This window comes from Pogoniulus pusillus, chromosome 25, assembly GCF_015220805.1.
Source record: "Pogoniulus pusillus isolate bPogPus1 chromosome 25, bPogPus1.pri, whole genome shotgun sequence".
NCBI lineage: Eukaryota > Metazoa > Chordata > Aves > Piciformes > Lybiidae > Pogoniulus > Pogoniulus pusillus.
Window position 1 is genome coordinate 10789604 of NC_087288.1, and position 20448 is coordinate 10810051.

At 42.4% G+C, this 20448-nt stretch overlaps 1 protein-coding gene across 1 annotated transcript in view; it reads left to right on the forward strand.

Annotated features, from left to right (window-relative positions):
• The window catches only part of TRERF1 (transcriptional regulating factor 1), a 114256-nt gene that overhangs the window by 30004 nt on the left and 63804 nt on the right, over positions 1 to 20448 (forward strand). Inside the window, exon 4 of the mRNA XM_064164420.1 lies at positions 2780 to 2835. The gene's annotated coding sequence lies outside the window, so the exon portion shown is untranslated. The remainder of the gene's footprint in view (positions 1 to 2779; positions 2836 to 20448) is intronic.

A 20448-nucleotide genomic window follows, 5' to 3' on the forward strand; every position in this document is an offset into this window, starting at 1 on the left:
CCACTATCTGGATGGGAACTGACACAAGCCTTCAGCCAGATGCAGGAAATGAGCAGGCTCGTTTTCTTTAAGGTTTTTTTTTTCTGTCCCATATCTCCCCCCAGCAAATGAACAGTGAGTTTTGATTTCCTTATTGAAGGTAATTTTCTCAAGTCAACTTTTCTATGCTGTATTTCCTCTTCCTCTCTGTTGCAGAAGTTGAGTGCTGCTTCTGTCCCGGTAGCTTTGTGTCAATGTGAACACAAATTAGGCAGTACAGAGTTAAAAAATAAAATCCATTAATTAAAATATTTACATTGGAAGCTGCAAAACATTTACTCTGAGTAAAACAAACTTCCCCATTGTTCTTGTGTGATTGCTGCAGTTTGTCTGAAAACAGTCAGGAAGAGGTTGTGCTCTGAGGAATTTTACTGGGTTGGTGGGGAATGGGAGGATAGAGATACTCGAGTGGACTCTTGGTCAGTGGCTCTCCTCTGTTCAAATCTTTCTGTCACTTTGACAAAAGAGCTTTTCTCCTTAGAGAAAAACAAACCCAAAAGAATTCCAAAGCCTCCGTAGTGGTGGAAGTATATTGTCCTGTTATTATGGTAATGCCAAAAAATAAATGAGCCTTAGCAGAAGATGAGAAAATTGTATTCAATGGTTTAAAAGTTTATTTGTAGCGCTTAAAGCACACACTAATGAGTGCTTGAAGGAGGGGGAAAGATAGAAGCATCCTAGAGCTGGCAGTTTGGACCCTGGATCGCAGGCGTGTCTCCTGTCTGGAGACCTGTTTGTTGCTGATGAAACGGCAGCACAGTGAGCTGAAGGATGTCACCTTTCCATGGTACTGAGCACCTCTGGTTCCCACTGGTGCCTCTTGGCATCACGGCAGCTTGGCATCCAAGGAGAACAAAGTGAAGGTGCAAAGGAGGGGTGTCAGAATGCTGCACCACAATGTTTTATTTGTGTTCAGTGTGGTATTTTTTGGCACAGGGATACTCTTAGCATCATCATTATGGGAAAAGTAAGCAGATTTGAGCAGTCTTTGCCTCAAATCTTTCCACTCCTGTTGTAATCTCCCCTCGCACCCCAGATAGCTGGATTGAAGAACAGAAGGTGGCTGGTTTGTTGTTCTTTGGGTTTGGGGGTGGCTTTTTTTGGTTAGTTGCTTTTTAAAACACAGTGTGCTATTTCATGTGTGTGTATTTCTGGCCTTATCCAGCCTGGGACTCGATTTCTAGGCTTCTGGGACGTGTGGACAGGACGCTGAGAGAGCTACGGGAGTGTGTGGAAGTGTTGGTTTGTTTGGTTTTTTAGATCCTTGATTCACATTTCTCACCCTAGGCAGACTCAGGCTTTTGGAAATTGCCAGACAGGAGGTCCCTTTTCTGCCCTGGTGACTCACAGGCTGGCAGGATTTCAGGCCATGTTTCTTTTTATTAATAGTGCCATGGAAAAGTGTTTATTCAAGCCTGAGTCTGTCGTGGTTGTAAATTCTGCTGACAATTGCAGAGCTGCAGTTTTGTTGGTTAGGTGCTCAGTGCTTTCTTCTGATCTTAGATATAGAAACATAGCATGGTTTAAGTTGGAAGAGACCTCAAAGCTCATCCAGGTCCAACCCCCTGCCATAGGCAGGGACACCTCCCACTAGAACAGGTCGCTCAAGGCCTCATCCAGCCTGGCCTTGAACACCTCCAGGGAGGGAGCAGCCACAGCCTCCCTGGGCAGCCTGTGCCAGTGTCTCACCACCCTCACTGCAAAGAACCCTTTCCTAACATCTAGTTTGAATCTCCCCTCTGCCAGTTTAAACCCATTCCCCCTTGTCCTGTCATTACAAGACCTTGTCAATAGTCCCTCCCCAGCCTTCCTGTAGCCCCCTTCAGATACGGTAAGGCTATTCCAAGGTCTGCTCGAAGCCTTCTCCAGGCTGCAGAGTCCCAACTCTTGTAGCCTGTCCTCATAGCAGAGCTGCTGCAGCCCTCTGAGCATCTCCATGGCCTCCTCTGGACTTGCTCCAACAGTTCCATGTCCTTCTTGTGTTGGGGGCTCCAGAACTGCACACAGGACTCCAGTGGGTCTGAGAAGAGCAGAGCAAAGGGGCAGAATCCCCTCCCTTGCCCTGCTGGCCACACTGCTCTTGCTGCAGCCCAGCACAGGGTTGCTGTCTGGGCTGCACTCACACTGCAGGCTCATGTTGAGCTTTTCATCAGCCCAGACCCCCCAGGTCCTTCTCCTCAGGTCTGCTCTCAGCCATTTGCCACACAACCTGGAGTTGTGCTTGGGATTATGCTGAGCCAGGTACAGGACCTTACGCTTGGCCTTGTTGAATGTCATGAGGTTGGCCTGGGCACACCTCTGCAGCCTGTCCATGTCCCTCTGGTGCTGTGTACCTGTGTTTGAGACACTGATGGAAAATTGCCTCCACTATGTATAACACCCCTGTGATTATTTCTAGCCATTACCACTGGTCTTGTTTTACAGCCATTCACATTATGTAATTTGATGCTCATTTAATTTAATGAGAAAATGCTGCAGACTTATTTATGACTCAGTAGGCAACCTGTACACTTTGGTCACCTCTGTTACCCTCACTGAAGGAGGAAGAGTGTGTTTCTTAGAGGACATGTTACAACATCTGTAATACTTTTATATCCAGGTTTCCAGATTGCTGCATCTGGGGTACAGATTATGCTGGACTGGCAGCAGAAGTTTACCTTTTCTTTTTTCTTCAGCTGCTTGTTAGCCTTTTGTTGTGAGGTTATCAGGAGGTATTAACAGACTTTTCCTTTTGTCACAGATGGAATTTTATGACTTGCTGGATTCTGAATAGAACAAGGAGATGTGTCTGATAAGGTAAGAGAGAGGGTAAGATGTAAAATGTTCCTACACAAAACAGTCTCCCTGGTTTGTTGTTCAGGTTGAAGACAACTGTTTCTTTCCCTGACAGAACCCTGTGAATAACTAAGATACTTAATTTTAAGTTGCATATGCCTCTGACACTCTGAGCAGAGAGCATTTCTGTTCTGTACAGCTTCTGTCCCAGCTTTCTCCTGATGAACTGACATGCAAAGTCCAGGAGACAGAAGTGTATGCCTTTCCAGGCATGGAGGTTAGCAAGGTGGGTCATAGTTATCCTGCAATTTCAGAGTAAGAGGTAAGATAGAAGAGGGTTATATTGAATTTTGAGATGATGTCTCCCCCTGACATTTGAAAGGAAAAAGATCTTTGGGCTGTTTAAACTTTCAAACTTGTTTTCTCTCATGCAGCATTTTCAAATTTGAACTGTTTTTTGTTCGAGCAGACACTTTTTGAGTAGAAAACCTCAAAGTTCAAGTTTGAGATGAGTATTTGCTGTTACTAATGTGCTTAAGGAAGCTGTAAGTTTCATTTTGTTAACATTTTTTTAACAGCATTTTTAAAAGGCAATGTTTAGAAAGATACTTTTGGGTTTTTTTCTTTCAGTTTCTAGTTCAGAGGCTTCCACTGGCGGGGAGGAATGATGTCTTTCAAACTGACAGATGTTGGGATAACCATGTTCCAACAACAGCTAAATACACCAGTACTATTACATAGGGATTGTCACTGTCTTTCAGCCTACTGTTCTGTCATAGAATCAACCAGGTTGGAAGAGACTTCCAAGCTCATCCAGTCCAACCTATCATCCAGCTCTATCCAATCAACTAGACCATGGCACAAAGTGCCTCATCTAGTCTTTTCTTGAACACCTCTCCTCTGTCTTCCTGAGCTCTGGGCCAGTTACAGGCCTCAAAAATACCTTTTGTTCTTGCTGGCTGTTGGTTGGAAAGCATAGTGGAAACAGCTAAAAGTATGGTGTCATTGTATCAGGACCAGAACTAAATGACTTCTGCCTTGGATTCAGAGATTTAGCTCTTGTAGTCACTTTTGAGGGCTTATTTTGTTTCTTTTCCAACACCATCACCAATTCCCCCCTCCCCCTGTGTAAGTTTTATTTGAAAAGTAGAATTACCTATTGGTGGTTGGCTGCCCAAGCAAGAACCAAAAACTGTTGGCACTGTGTGGAGAGTGCAAGAATCAGGCTTGCTTGTGGCTTCAGTTTTAGGCATTTTTCCCACTCAGACTGCCCCTTTTCATGTCACTATTTAATCGTGTAACTAATATTTTATTTAATTGCCTGCTCTCTATCTGAAGGTGGTCTTGTATGTATGTATTTGGTAAAATACAGGTTTCAGGTGAGAGGTCTTAAGGTCTACGGCACTGTTACACAAAGCACCTCCATGCATACCTCATTTGTTATGTAAAAGAGCTTCTTCACTTCCACGTGTTCCAACAGGTCTGCCAGTGCTCTAAGAATGGGTAATTAAAACTACTTTCAGGACTTCTTATAGCATGTTTAGCACGACTTCCCCACCCATCACATCCCTGACACTGCCATTGCTGCCACTGAGGGTTGTGTGGTGCCCAGCACGGCATCACCACTGGCATGATGTGAGCTCTCGTTGAGAAGCAGCATGGCCAGGATGGCAGAGCTAGAGCTGCTTGTATGCAGGCTCTTTGGGATTTTTGGTAGATTGAGTTGACCAAGAAATGTGTTTGCCTGATGTCAGCACAACACTGGGGCCTTCTTTGGTATGGAGCACTTCAGCTGCTAGTGTTTTCCTAAGGCATTACTCCTCACATGTTTTACATATATTCTATATAGTGTATATGTAGTATATTGTTTAATTTTAGGTACTGTTCTGCAACATGGATTCTGAGAAATCTGTGTGCTGTAACGTGGGCAACTCGTGGCACAGCAGCTGGCTGCGTAAAGTTGCTCTCCCCTTTCCTCTTGAAACAACCACTGAGGAGGCTTGTGTTTCTAGCAAGCTCTACAACTTGAGGCCATGGCACCAACTCTTGTCAGGGCTTTATTGTCAGCCTCAGGCATGTATGAATTAGGAGCAAGTTCCTTATTAATTGCAGGACTGGCTTTAAAATGGAATTCTGGAAGCAAGTAGTGGCACTTTCTTTGGCCTCTAGAAGAAAATTGTCTGTTCTTGCTTCTCAGAGTTGAAATTAATCCTAAGCTATGAATGTCCGTATCTCATTCTCCTTTCTTTGAGAGGACTTCATTTGGCAGCAGCCTGGGCTGGAGAAATGCCATTGCCCCACTGCTGGTCCTTCTCTGTTGCAAGTAGTGGCTGCCCTGGTTGTATTCTGTCTCAACACTGCAATGGTTAGGTATCCCTCATGCTGTAGCTATTATGCCATCAGTGTTACTTTATTTTATTTAATATTCTGCTCCCTTTCTGTGTTCCCTCTCTCATTTAAATTTGGATTTCCATCCTTCCAGACAGGCAGATGAATGCTGCCCCAAATGTGCCCTGTCTGTGCCTCCTGTCTGTGTTCTGCCATGGCTGCTTACAGTTTTCATGGGTATTTCCCGACCTGTTCCCTCCTGTTTTTTTCTTCTCGGGGAGTGCTTCTGAGGCACTTTTATTGCTGCCCCTGCAGGTAAAGGGGTTGCTCCCTTGTAGTCCCATGTAAAGCAATGAGAAGTGGTCTAGTTTGTGCAGGGAGTAATCTCGTTTGATGCTAGCCATTGTGACTTCCTTGTAACGGCTGACTTTTGGCATCATGAAATTGTGAGACTTGGCAAGCTTGCAGCAATGTGATAGGTGCCAGACCTCTCACCCAATGTATATTTTTTTTTTTCATTCCCCTGTGTTTCCCTGTGCCTTTATCTTACTTCCTTTCAAGGAACTTGGGGCCTGTGAACTGCATGGCAAGTTTCACACGAGATCTGCCCAATAGCTTGCATCATAAATATAAATTTGTTCTATAAGGCCTAATCTGTTTTCAGAGGTATGTTTATGAGATAAAAACTACTTTGATCGCTGAAACAGCATTGTGTCATTTTTGGAAGGAAATGACAAGGAAGTAACTGTTATCAGGCCTCTTCTCACCCGCCGTTAGCTTAGATATGACCAATTGCAGCTCTTAGGTCACTTGCCTTAACAGTTCCAAATTAGGTTGCCAATTAATATTGATTATCTGAAAAGAAGTAGATTGATGTGTATTCTATTATTAATAGCTGTCAATACACTTTAGAATAGCAGTTTGTTTTGCAAACATACTCTGGTTTTCTTTTCAATCAGTCTTGGCAGTGAAAACTCCAGTATAGCACATGCAAAACTACAGTAACTTAGTCATAGAATGAACCAGGTTGGAAGAGACCTCCAAACTCATCCAGTCAACCAGATCATGGTACTAAGTGCCTCATCCACTCTCTTCTTGAATGTCTCCAGGGATGGCGACTCCACCACCTCCCTTGGTAGCCCATTCCTTGTTAAAGTATTGGTGATCTTTTTGCATTTTGGATGTATTTTTGGTGTTGCTTTTTGCTGGGAGTAATGATTGAGTTTGATGAGACCCATCTGAGGTAAAATCTGGGAGTGATTTCTGTCTAAACTGGTACACCATGGTTTCTTCTTGTGTTAGTGCTTAGCAGTGTGAAACTCTCACATCACTGCTGGGTGAGTTTCATTAATTTCCTTTGACATTGCCTTGGAATAGTTTTGTCTCCACAGAAGCCTTAGGAAAACTTCAAAAGCAGGAAAGTTGATTTGAGTGAAACAGTAACAGGTAATTTGATTTCCCTTTCTTGTGTTACTTAGCTGTGTGTCTAAGTATGTGGAAAGCATCTTGAAAGCCTGGGGAGAAAAATGGGAAATCTCTCATGTGTAAGGAAGAGCCTCTACATAGCAGTTTAGAGGAGGGTGAGTATTTTTATGTAAAAGAAGACATCTAGGTAAATGCTTTTCCTTTTGTTTTTCTCCCACTGAACTTGATTATTTGCACAACCTGGTGTTGCAAGTTGTAAGTGCTTTACACTTCTAAAAGAATAAATTACTTCTGTGCCTGAATCTGTAGGTAACTGTCAGCTTCTAAGGATCAAGTGAGTTGGACAGGATGTCTGGAAAACTTGGTACAGTCAGGTACCAAACAGAATATAGAAAAGAGGCCTAGGTGTAAAGTTATATATAAATTAAGACTAACCATATTACAAAAAGCAAATGTCTATGGTTCTGCTTTCAATGTAAAAGTGAATACTCACTTCCCCCTCCCCATCTCCGTCACTCTGGGTTTCCCAAGCTGTTTGTTGTAAGAATTACACTGCTTCTATGAAAATTGAAGTGGAAAGTTAGTCTTTTTAATACTTTTCAAACTACAACCCCACCCCCCCAAAAAAAAACCAAAGCAAACACCTTTCATTGTTGAACATCTTTGTGGTGAGCTGGCTGATTCTGTAAGTGACTTTGTGCTCTTGATTATGCAATAAGAGAAACTGAAATTAGTACTGTAAAATGCATGTTGAACCTTATGGGGCTAAGATGGAAAGAGCCATTTCAGCTTTTGATTGAGAAGTGAACTTATCTGAAGTTCCTCTCAGATTATGTAAAGCACAACCAAGATGGAGCGTAGCATTGCAGTTTCCAGGATGCATCTTCCTTGTCTTTCACCCACCCTACTCAGTGAGCCAATGCAGGGTATAAACCTGCTAAAACTTTGAGCTCTGACTTCTCCCTAGGGTTATTTTCCTAACCCAAGTTCCCTGGGCTGCAATAGGAGCACAGACACAAGGGGAGCACCAGGCCAGACCCTGAGTCGTGCACCTGCCACTTTGGGATGAATACCTTCTGGATCATGTCAGCATGGTCATGTGGGCATCGCTGCTGCTGCTCTTCACAAACCCACCATCATGGCTTCACACACCCTTTTTGTTCTTCTCCTATGTTGGTGGTGTAACTGGAGCTTGGAGGCAAGGCATGGGTAGCAGGTGACCCTCTACCTGGTGCTGGTGCAGGGCACCAGCTGCATGGCGGCTGACAATTTCAGTGCCTGAAAATAGCCCTGGCAGCCAGGAACTGCTAACTGCATGCAGCTTTGCTAATGACTAGTGTTGTGGTTTTGGGCAACTCCCTTGGTTGTCTTTGAGTCAGCTGCCTTGTCAGTTAAAAGGGAATCACACTCCTTTGTAACTCAATATTGAAATGATTAATTGTCATGCTTCAGATGGCAAGGTTCTGCCATGCATTTTTACCAGTGGTATGGAGAGACGTCTCAGCTTTATTAAGAAAATCTGGCTCCAAGAACAAGTTGTGGGGGACTGTTTTGTTGGGTTTTGTTTTCTTTTTTCCCTGTTGAATTATGAAGCAGATCAGATTGACTCTTGGCACTGAAGTGCAAACTACCACTACAGCCATTCGAATCTTGGCCTTTTCTCCCCTTTTTCCTTCCTCTACATAACTCTCTTCTTGACTGCCTACTCTTCATGTCATGTCTTTCCTAAATGAATTAAAGACAGGGTGCCAGATAGAGTTAAAAGGGAAATTTTAGTAAAGGCTGAAGGTGAAATCCTAGCAGTGAGGCAAAGGGGTTGTTGCTGGAGTAGCAGGATACAGAAATGTTCTGCTTTTCTTTGTTTGCCCCTTTAAAACCCATTCAGTGTGGAGGCTGTGCAGTTTCCAGGCTTGGTTACCAACTTAATGTGCCAGTAAAATTTTGGGGCTTTTTTAAAAAGAAAAAAAAACTCTGAAAACAATTCCAGGGTGCACACTGGTGAGTGAAGAGTTGCAAAATTCATGTGTGAGATCAAATTTACCTTGAATCCCCCTTAGATATTTAAACTAAAGAATGACACGAGTTAAGGTAACTCAGACAGTGTTCTGGGAACAGCAGAAAGTCGTTTGCTGTTCATCTCCCACAAAACTTGTACTCTTTGTTCATGATTGACCTCCAGCTGCCCTCTTGAAAGACCTGGTGTGTTAAGCAATCTCTGCTTTACAGAGATGCCTACTCCTGACTAAAAGTGACAGAAGGAGACGTGTCACAGTTGTGAGTGGCAATAGTTCTGTGCTGTAGTCACTTCATGTGCTTTGTTCAGTCACACAAATTTGTAGCAATTAGCATTTGCTAGAGCTGCAAAACAGTGGATTGCAGTCTGTCCTGGAGCCCTGGGAAAAGTCTTGAATAACCTGAACTGAGGCTGTGGAGCACTTTGAAGACAAATGAACTTTGATTTTAATAGTCTGATGGTGCTCAGGGAGCAGCTGGTGTTCCTGAAGAGATGTGCTCTGAGAGCCATACTGGTTGGAGCTACCTAAATGCAGAAGCCTGTGTTTCTGAGTGGGTAGCAATGCTGTAGAGTGGGGAAGATGTAACACTAGAGGAGTTGTAGAGGATTTTGGTCATCTGGATGAAATAGAAAGTGGTTCTTGTGGATACTGCATTTTGCAGTATCAGTGAGTTTCTGAGCAACTGCACGTCCTATTGATCATAATACCATTATTATGTAGTCAGAGGAAATGAATTCTGAACTCTTCAAAACTTTGGTCCCTCCCCATCAGCATCCTTTTGGGGCCTAGTTTTGGCTAATGTAGTCTTTATCTTCTTGGTACATTTTGGTAGAGGCACTTAGGCCTTTTGTAAGTCAGTCAGTGATAACCATTATCCTCTTTGATAGGCCAAATATGCAGACTTTAAAAACTTCTGGTGTAAGATGTATTTCCTGAATCTTTAGCTGTTCTTGTGGTATAATCTTTTCTGCAGTGAATAGACAAGAAAGGCACGTTGCCCTTGCTGCTACTGTTCTTTAGATAATTCTCTCTCTCCCTGCCTTGCCTCATATAAAGTAATGTTCTAATCCATCCAGAGGGTATGTTTCATTGCTTAGTTGCAGATTTGTGCAGGTAGTTTAGCATCTAGATTGTGTCTGTCGTGACCCCGTGTCTTTTCTTATAGGATCGTTGCCTTGCCAAATGCAGTTCCCCAAGGCTAACTCTTGTGGCTCTTTTGTTCCTAGGTGTTTGCATCTTTGTGTTTGTCATTGTCTTAAAAGCAGTTGTTGTTCACATAAACTATACCTAGCAAAAAAAATACACTTCACCAGAAAGTAACCTGCTTCAGGTTTTGCTTGTCATCACTCCAGGTTTTCTATTCCATGCAGATGACAAGAAGTGACTTCATTTTTTCTTCAGATCCCTGGTAAAGGCGACAGGCAACATCCCATCGGGCCCTTAATGTAGAAATGAAAAGATGAGAGGGTGTAGCTTACATGGTGTTATCAGAGATAACATGGGATTTTGAATCCTAAATTGAACTACTTTGCAGTTTGGGTTTCTGTGAACATAATTACAGCTTTGATTTTTTTTTTGTCCTTTTTAATACTGCATGTATGTGGAGGAGTAGTTGTTTTGGTAAGTAGCATTTTTCTAGAGAGTTGTATTCATATCTTGAAGGTAAAAAATGAATGCTGATTAAAAAAAAAATGTAGTTCTTATATGAGATGAAGTAGCAGACAGTTGCACATTTCCTATCAACTAATAGTCAAAAGATACAGTCTTGCACAGACTTAGTGAAATCTAAATGAATGTTTCCTGTGGGTGGGGTATTTTTGTGTGTGTGTATGCACTGCTTACAAATAAGGAATAGAGCAACTTTCCTCTTCTGAGGTAGCTGTGTTGCCAAATTTTACACTGTTGAAGTAATTTTGTTAAATAGCAGGAACAAAAAGGTTTGTAAATTGTCAAAAGGAATTTGTCTACAAGGCATGCCAACAGGGTTGGGTCTGTTTTTCCTTCTCCATTTTATCAGGAGAGGGAAGAATGCTGGTTGCTGTAGTACTTAATTAGCCTTTTGCTTTCGAATGCTGAGCCTTAACAGTATATACTTCTTTCATGATTTTTAATAACAGTTGTCTATGAGTGTAGTATATGGACACACTTAGAATAAAATCATAGAATCGTAGAATTGACCAGGCTGGAAGAGACCTCCAAGATCATCCTGTCCAACCTAGCACCCAGCCTTAGCTGATCAACAAGACCATATCACCAAGTGCCTCATCCAGTCTTCTCTTAAACACCTCCAGGGACAGAGGCTCCACCACCTCCCTGAGCAGTCCATCCCAATGCCAATCACTCTCTCTGCCAACAATTTCATCCTAACATCCAGCCTAGTCCTCTGCTGGCACAACTTGAGACTGTGTCCATTTGTTCTGTTGCTGGTTGCCTGGCAGAAGAGACCAACCCCACCTGGCTACAACCTTCCTTCAGGTAGTTGCAGACAGCAATGAGGTCTGCCCTGAGCCTCCTCTTCTGCAGGCTGCACACCCCCAGCTCCCTCAGCCTCTCCTCATAGGGTTTGTGTTACAGGCCAAATGGTCAAGATGTTTACTCCTATAAAGATGCTGTCATAGGATGTAGGACCTCATTTTATGCATCTCACTGCCCATTTCTGGTGACTCAAGTAATCCATTAAAGTGACTCAGTATGGGATGTCTGTGAGGACTGTGGTACTGGTACACCAAAGCCATCTTCTGATGATCAGGGAATAGTGTTTTGTCAGTCATAAGGTCAGATGAGTTTTACCTAGTGGTATCACCTTGATCCTGTTCATTGCAAGTTTGAAAACTTTGGTGTTATTCTAACAATTGCAGGCTTCTTACACAAAAGAGCTCTCTGACCTTTACCCTGCTCTGTGCTGTTAAAACCAGGCAATGTAGTAGACTTGAATGTGTCCCATTTAAACTTCCTCTGGATTTCTTGAAGACAGCTTGGAAGAACAAGCTATTTCCTCTTCCTTTCCTCTCTGTTTACTTTTGCTGGTTTGCAGCTTAAAATCATAGAATCATAGAATAGTCTGTCTTGGAAGGGACCTCCAAAGATCATCCAGTCCAACCCCTACTGCAGTCATCAGGGACATCCTCAACTAGACCTGGATGCCCAGAGCCCCCCTGAGCCTCATCTTGCATATCTTCAGGGAAGGGGCCTCAATCACCTTCCTGTGCTATCTGTTCCAGTGTTCTACTACCCTCATAGTGAAGAACTTGTTCCCAACATCTAGTCTAAATCTACTCTTCTCCAGTTTGAAGCCATTGCTCCTTGTCCTATCACCACAGGCCTTTGTGAACGATCCCTCTCCAACCTTCTTGTAGGCCATCTTCAGGTACTGGAAGGCCACTACTAGGTCTTCCCAGAGCCTCCTCTTCTCCAGGCTGAAAAACTCTAGCTCCCTCAACCTGTCCTTGTAGCAGAGGTGCTCCAAACCCCTCATCATTTTCGTGGTCCTCCTCTGGACCTGCTCAGTCAGGTCCATTTCTTATATAGAGGGCTCCAGACCTGGACACAGTATGCCAAGTGAGGTCTCACTGGAGCAGAGTAAAGTGGCAGAATCACCTCTCTGGCTCTGCGGGCAACACATCTTTTGATGCAGCCCAGGATGTGATTTGCCTTCTGGCCTGCAAGCATGCACTGCTCACGTCCAGCTTCTTGTCCATCAGCACCCCCAAGTCCATTTCTGCAGGGCTGCTTTCTATCACCTCATCCCCCAGCCTGTATTAACAATGAGGATTGTTCATCCCCTTTTGTAGCCTCAAGAGGGAGTGATGATGAAGTCTTCATTTGAACTGTCCTCTGAAGTTGAACAAATTACACTATGAATCCCACTAAGAAAACCTGAAGTAGAGTTTAGTGCCACAGTGCTAGGAGGACATCCAACAAGCTCTTACTGATTGAAAAAGGTGAAAACTGTGCTTGGGATCTACCTGTGCAGTTTGCTGTGTAACCTTTTAATCTGGTCTTTAGTATGGACCATGCTGCCTAGTAAACTCCTCGTTTCTACTAACAGAGGCTGTGGGAGAGCCAGCAAGAGTGGCTGCATTATCTGTAATAGTTGGTAGATGCATGCTCCATGTGTCACTTACTCAGACCAGCTATTGCTCCTCAGTTCTGGTTTGAGCACTGGAGCCAGAGGAGAGTGTGTTCATGCTTCCCCAGTTTCCCAGCGCTGCGCAGGGGAACGCAGGGGCTAAGATGGCATGCTCTGAACATCTTAATGAAGAGTAGAGTCTTGAGATGCTTTGTGACTGACTACTTGAGACACAAAAGGAGATGAAAACTATTATTAGTTTAATTTAGATTTCAGCAGGTACTTAAGGGTCTTCTCTAGGATAATCTGAAGTTCTGTCACTGTTCTCTGGTGAGACTGTTACTGTATGAGTTTTGAGTAAAAGTAGTAATGGCTACTGTTCAGAAAAACAATAGCTAGCAGTGGTTAATGACTAAATATTCTCTTACATTATTGGAGTACTTTTATTAAAGCAAGAAAGAGGGCTATGTCCAGCTATTTGGACAGCAATGTGAAAACAAGTAATGCTCTTAAAGCACTAGTGAGCTGCACAAAGTTAGGAGCTCCTATGCCATCTGACATGTAAGAGAAGTTCAGATTTAATTTGCCTTCTTACCATACTTGATTTTTGTTTTCACTGCTGATAAAGTTTGAAGCTATTTCCTTACATTTTTAGATGTTGTTGTAGTATTAAGGCATTAGTCCTGTTTTGATTGCTCATCCTCTTCTGTGTATGTCTACATTTACTTCTTATTAAAGGCATACTATTATACAGTGTCACAGAAGTGTATCTGATGAATATTTGAAGGGGGGACAGAGAGAGAGGCCTTCTGTGTTTTTTGTCTTCTGGTTAAAACAAGTTGAGACTTCTGTGTTATTGTACTAGCTTATCCAGGATAATCACTTTTAAAGACCAAACCTTGTGAGCATTCTTTTCATTTGTAAGAGGTTAACATCAGCTTTTCATGTTCAGCCAGTGTGGCTGGTATCTGAGACATGGAACACAGCCGTGCAGGTTGCTGGTGGTGAGAATGTTGTTTGTATAAGTAGTTTCCTTAACAGGTGATTAAATTCTTCCTTAATGACTTAATTATTTAATCTCAGGAAGTCCTTGGGAAGAAAAGATGTCTGCAATTCTACCAGTGGCTTAGATTGGTGTGGTAATAGAGGAGCAAAGGGACGACTTCGGGAGTTGGATACAGGGCAGGAAGCACTAGAGCAAGTGCCAGCCAGAAATATTGAAGCACAGAACAAATTTGTGAAGCAGGACACAAGTTTTCCTGGTGGTTAGTCCAACAGCAAGTCACTGCAGCATGAGTGTGCTTCTGAGTTTCCACCTGTGGGAGATGAATTATATACCTCAAAAGTACTGTGAAGGTGCTAAATTAATGCATGCAGTGGAAGATCACAGGATGCTTTGAATAAAGCTTGACAAAGTTCACAGTGTTCTTACTATTAATACCAAATAATTTGTGTGTATCTTAAACGACAAGAAAAATGAAGTGTGCTGGATTTGTGAAGCTGAAGACATTTTAGCTAATTCTCTGTCTTCTTGCTGTGTGTCTGTAAATCAGCTTCATAGGTGGCTGAGTGTTTATGAGAAAGTGGAGGGCAAAGAGAGTGTTCACCAATGCAGAGTAATGCATGTCAGAGAAAGCTGCTGTTCAGACTCTTTATTTAAAGAAAATGTGACAAACCAGAAAGTTCTACAGTCCTTTGCTTAAATAGGAAATGAATGCAACCACAAAAGACAAGTGCAGAGTTAAGTGGCTGGTGGGGGCCTATATTAGAAATCTGAAGTTACAAGAAACAATCTCTCATCCTACTTTGCCATTTAGATCATACTTCAGAAGCTGAGGGGAAAAAAGCCAATGTGCAGCCCACTAGCAGAATTACAATTAGCAGCCTTTTAAGCTGCATGTCTGCAGGTAGGGTTGTTCTTTCAAGAGATACATTTTTCTACTCTAGTCTGTCACCAAGATGCAGGCATTCTTCATTGAGGGGGGAGATCTTTGGTTTCAGAGTATTTCTGACTGCCTGGCTCAGGCTGTCCTCTTTCACCACAGACTTGATAGGGGCTTGCAATGAAAGATCACTTGATTCACTTGAGGACATCACACAGAGAATGGGAGAGATACATATTGTCTCAGATGGCTGGACCCTCTTGGTCTATCTCAGTTATTTTAGCTGATAACACTGAAGTGTGAACTTCCTGTGAGCAGGTGAGAAGTGAAAGTCCTGCCTCTCCTTTCCCTTGCTTGGGATACTAGCATGCTCAGAAGTGAGGAAACTGCTACCCTTTAACTTTGTGATGGAGGTCAAAACGCACAAAAACCCCCACCCAAACCCTCTGACTCAGAGAAGCAGCAAGTCCTCAATGTGGCTGCTTAGGAACAGCTATGTGATGATTGGGATATTATTCTGACAGTTAAGCTGGTGGGTTGTCCTTTGTTAGTTCTGACCAAAGAAACATTTTATTTGTATATGACCTCTGGTAGATATGTTCTTAGCTAATCAGTTAAATGTCCTAGGAAAGGCTTTGTGGCCAGTAACTGATTCTGCTGTTGAACTGAGGGTTCAACAAATAGCTGCAGTGGTTTTACTTACCTGGGATGAGTTGAAACTTCTTTGACCTTTGTTAAAAAGTTAAAACTCTAATAAACTTGAGCCTAGGAAAGGAAAACCTTTAGGTCTACCTTATGGTGTTTCCATCCCCTAAATAGATTCACGTGGGCAAAGCAGCACTGGATAGTTGGGTCTGGTCAGACTGCTGCTTTTCAATGGAATCATCTCACATTTCTCTTGTGATCTTGGGTTCAGGATTTTCTACTCTTGCTCCTTTTTACACATGCTGCTTTTCCATCACACTGTTGCAATGTTGGTGCCATTTGTCTAAAAAATAAACTTGTCTTACTCTAGAAAAGCAGAAGTACCACAACCAAATTGGTACTTTTGTCTATAAATATTCCTGCTATTTAATAATGATAGGAATTCTTCATGAGCTGAAAGCATGGAAGGCATAATGCTCTGACAACTTGTTCTGACTCCAACCATAGCTTTATTGTGTATAGAAATAACAAACAAACAAATTTATATTGGAAAAATGAGTATCTGATGTGACAGCATAGAGCAAAAGTTTATTATGCATCTATATAGTTCAAATATGTTAACTTGTTTAAACAGTACTGTAGACACAGTGCTCCTGCATTTGAAAAAGTTTCATGACTCCATATAACCATATCAACATGTTTCCATAGTTAATTTCCAGCCTACAATTGCATTATCTTTTGTCTAATGGAACATCATCATATTAAGTAAACTAATAACCATAATGTTAATGTTGCCGATGCTGTATTAGATACTACATTAAAAAAGAGCCCAAAACAACAAACCACCATCCTGTATTCACTTAACCAGGAGATGTTTTAACTCCTAAAGCTTCTCTGTGAGGGGAAGGTAGAAGGTTACATTCAAAAATACCGCACCCAGTGCTCAAAATTGACCAGTATATGAGAGTATGTCAAATATACACCCAGTGCTCTTCAGCACTTTCCTGCAAGGAGGAGCACACTTCATACCCAGATTTCTATCAGGAAGGCAGCAGTAACTTTAAGCGTTTAGTTGGTAGAGCTGAGATAGTTTTCTTTCAAGACCATTCCTAATTATAGTGAATTAAGTTATTTCTTCTTAAATGCCACCAAAAAGACTGGATGAGGCATTTAGTGCCATGGTCTAGATGACTGGATAGGGCTGGGTGATAGGTTGGACTGGATGGTCTTGGAGGTCTCTTCAAACCTGGTTGATTCTATGATAAATAATGACCTGTCCTTTGTCACACAGTTTATTAATTTCCTTCTGATATGGACTTCTTTGAGTAGTATGAATGTTAGCACAGACCAGTCCACCTTTGTAGGTTATGTAGAAAGGGCTTGCCACGTTGTGGTGCACAATTTACCATATCCCAGCTCCCTTCCAATGTAAAGAGCTAACACAATTCAAAGTCCTTGCAGCAATACTCAAAGAATGGATAGTCTTTGATTGCAAAAGCCAAATGTGTCTTGTAGGACTGGATAGCATTTCACCAGTGTATGATGGCACAGGATTGTTACTGGAATACAGAAATAGAGTCCAGTTCTTTTGTCTGCTTGGGGGAAGAAACCCAACTGTCTCGATCCTAATTTAAATTCTCAGAGACTCAAATATATTTGATAGAACCAATAACAATTTTATAGAGTGCCCTTCCCTCTTCCCCCTTCTTTCCCAAAAGAGAGGAATTAGATGTAGAGAGAGGAAAAGGTAAGCACACCCAAATAAATAAATCTCACTCTGATTTGGAAGTTAAAAAGAAAAGTTCAATAGTAAATTAAAAAAGGTATCTGAGGTAGGGAAGAGAAAAAAACAAATACATAATGTGTAAACACAACCCACTTTTGATGCTGATGTCTTTGTCCACCTCGTGGGTGGTGGCCATGTGGTAAAAACAAAGAGAACCAGGAACAGGATGGTGATGCTGGTAAGTAGGGAGGCAGGGAGCACACAGAGAGAGAGAGAACAGGAAGTCTCCCTGCTTTTATAGACCTTTAGATAGGAAGAGGGAGTGGGCTAACCATGAATCACCTGGTGGTGTCCAGACCCCTGGTGAGGGGTCAAGACCACCTAGGGTCAGGTTCAAGGTTACTCCCCCTGGAGGCTTAACCCTGCACACCAACTAACTAACCAAACCAGCAGAACCCCAAAATAACAAGCTTAAAAGGCATAAAAAGACTCCAGAGGTTGATTACAGTTGGAAAACTGTTTTAATGTTAGACTTAGATTTAAAAAATAAAATGGGCTAGCAGGCTTGCTTTCAGTGAAATTGTGTTTTGCAAGTATCTATAGAAGAATGAAACTACAAAGCTCTTCATTTTAGTAGGAGGAGTTATAGTAGTGAATAGCTGAAAGTTGAAACCGGATGAGTCTGGGCTAGTTGTAACACAAATTATTAAACAGGATAAATTACATACTGAAGCTACTCCTTTTGAATGTGATGGATTCTTGATCACTTGATTGTAAATTAGAACTACATGTTTTCAGCAAGGGAGATTATTGCTGATGTATAGATGTTTTGGTCTTTTAACAACTAATATATCTGCATCTATGGTGGAAGGTCAGACAGGATCAAAATGGGCTGTTCTCCTTTCTGAGTCTGTGGGAGGTGGATGTGAAATGATCTCTCAGCCAAGTCTGGTGTTTGTGCTCATATTTATTGCCAGTACTATCTCTAGTTGACCAGTGACGTTTCCCATCTTGGGTAGCTTCTTTGTCTTAGGCTAATCTGCTGGGTTTTGATTCATGACTCCAAAAGAAGAAAACAGAATTTGTCCTGCTTACCCATCCATGTGTAGATGGGCATGTGTAAGTAGAGTAGGGAGAGCTCTGAGGGGTTTTTATTTGGTTGCTGAATTTTTGTTTGGTTGGATATTGATCTTTCTTTGGTTGTTGTTTAGGTTTGGTTTCTTTGTGGTTGGGGGTTGGGGTTTTTGAGTTTTATTTTCTTCAGGAAGATGAAAGGAATCACCCAGCAAAGGAAGTTTTTGCATCCATGCGGATGTCCTGCTGGATGATAGAGAAGTGTAAGCAGAATAGTAAGGAAAGTAAACTTAATGAAGGGGTTTATGGAAATTTCCTTCATCTTTTGGGAAATAGAGGAAATGACACAAGTAATGGAAAATGAAATGCTAATGTACTAGGGACCCTTCACTGTTAGATCTTCCAAATTCATGCTGTATCAGTAGCAACTGTATTTTTTGTTCTAGTGACTGTTTACCCATATAAAATAAGATTTGTCTCAATCTAATCTCAACTAGAGGCATGTTTCCACTGCAAGATCAGACTTGTGGCACACCTTATGCAGTAAGTGTTGCCCTATGTTTCCGCAAAGAGATGGAGGTCACACTAGTTAAGTTTCTTGCCTGCCTTTGGATTTACCTTTTCGGGTGTGGAGAACACAAAGGTGACAACAGTTGACCCAAGCAGTGGACCAGAGTTGGTAATTTGATATTGTTTCCAGGGGTGAAAACAAAATTCTTTCATACAGTTTAATGTCTTAAAAGCAGATTAATATCACTTCTTGTCCCCACAGTGGCAATGTTTGTATAGAAGACTACCTAATGTATGTGGTGGGGAGCCTCTCTTTGGAGAATGAAGTGTGCCTTAATGAAAGTTCAGTGTACTGCTTGTGTTTGCAATGTTAAGGCAGAGCTCTGTTTCACCGAGCACAGGGAGCTCTGAGAATGACAGCAAGAATGCTTCTGCCTTCACTTTTGACACATACAGAGCATGATTTTTTATGGTATTTAATTACAAATGGAATGCTCCATGGTGTATTTATAAATAATGAATTCTCTATGACCAGGACAACTGTCTGTGGATTCTGTATCACGGAACTGGTTTTCTAAATACACCTCTTCATGTCTATCCTTTTTCCCAGGTTGCCCTAGAGTCAAGTATTATAGCATCATAGAATGGTTTAGTTGGAAGGGACCTCAAAGCTCATCCAGTTCAAATCCCCTGTCATAGGTAGGGACTACTCCCAAGAGAACAGGTCGCTCAAGGTCTCATCCAACCTGGCCTTGAACACCTCCAGGGAGGTTGTGAAGCACAGAATCACCGAACGTGATCGATGATCACGTTCGGTGATTCTGTGCTTCACAACCTCCCTGGGCAACCTGTGCCAGTGTCTCACCACCCTCACTGAAAAGAACCCATTCCTAACATCTAATTTGATTCTCCCCTCTGCCGGTTTAAACCTATTACCCTTTGTCTTGTCATTACAAGACCTTGTCAATAGTCCCTCTTGAGCCCTCTTGTAGCCCCCTTCAGATACTGGAATGCCACTATAAGGTCTCCTCGAAGCCTTCTCTTCCCCAGACTGAAGAGCCCCTGATATATTCCTGCTTTATATGTGATAACATTTTGATTCTGACTTGTAATATATAGGTAGATGCATATGCAAAAGCTTGTGGTGTTTGTTGTGAGTTGGTATGGTGTTAAGCTTCCTTTTTACTGAGAACTAGCTGTCTTTGTATTGTAAGCATTCTGATTCTTGCACTTTGTAAACTGAGGCTAGTGGAAGACACACACCGCATACATTCTCTAACTTTGCTGAAGAGTACATATTTTTGTAAGGCAGTCCTTACATTTTTAGTTAATAAGACTTGTTTTCTGACTATGCCACCAGTTTGTGGAAGTAATGAAAGTGCTAAGTGCAGTGTGCCATTCAGAGTGGTCAGACAAAAAGTGAGGAATGATTGCTTGTTTGACCCAGATGTGCCTTTGGAGCTCATCTTGTCTGTGCAGTTTGAGCAGGAAGGCTTGATTTGTGTAGGACTCTCCTGGAGTGCATTCCCAAACAGGACACTAGGGAAACTCTGGCTCTTTAGCATAGTCAGTGGCAGCAATGAACTGCATATCCTCTGCAAAATGTTCATACTGCCTTTTAAGTGCCTAGGCATTTCTTGCCATTGGGTTGTGGAAGAGGCTGCTTTACCTGCTTCTGCGTGTTGTCTCCCTTGTTAGCGTGGAGAGCGTGTTTGTGGTGTAGGATGAGGGACCACAGATTTGTCCCCCACCAGTACTGAAGCAGTTGACCTTGCCTTTGCTGACTGGCCCACTTGAGTGTCTGTCCAGTGAACCAAGCCCCTGAAAAGAACCAAGTGGGAAAACAGCGTTCATGAGAAAATGCTTGTTTCACCCAGCCCCCTTCAGTTTTCCACATGTGGTCCTCAGATGGATCTTATTAGCTTCAAGAGGGGACAGCTGGCTGGAGCCAAGGCTGGA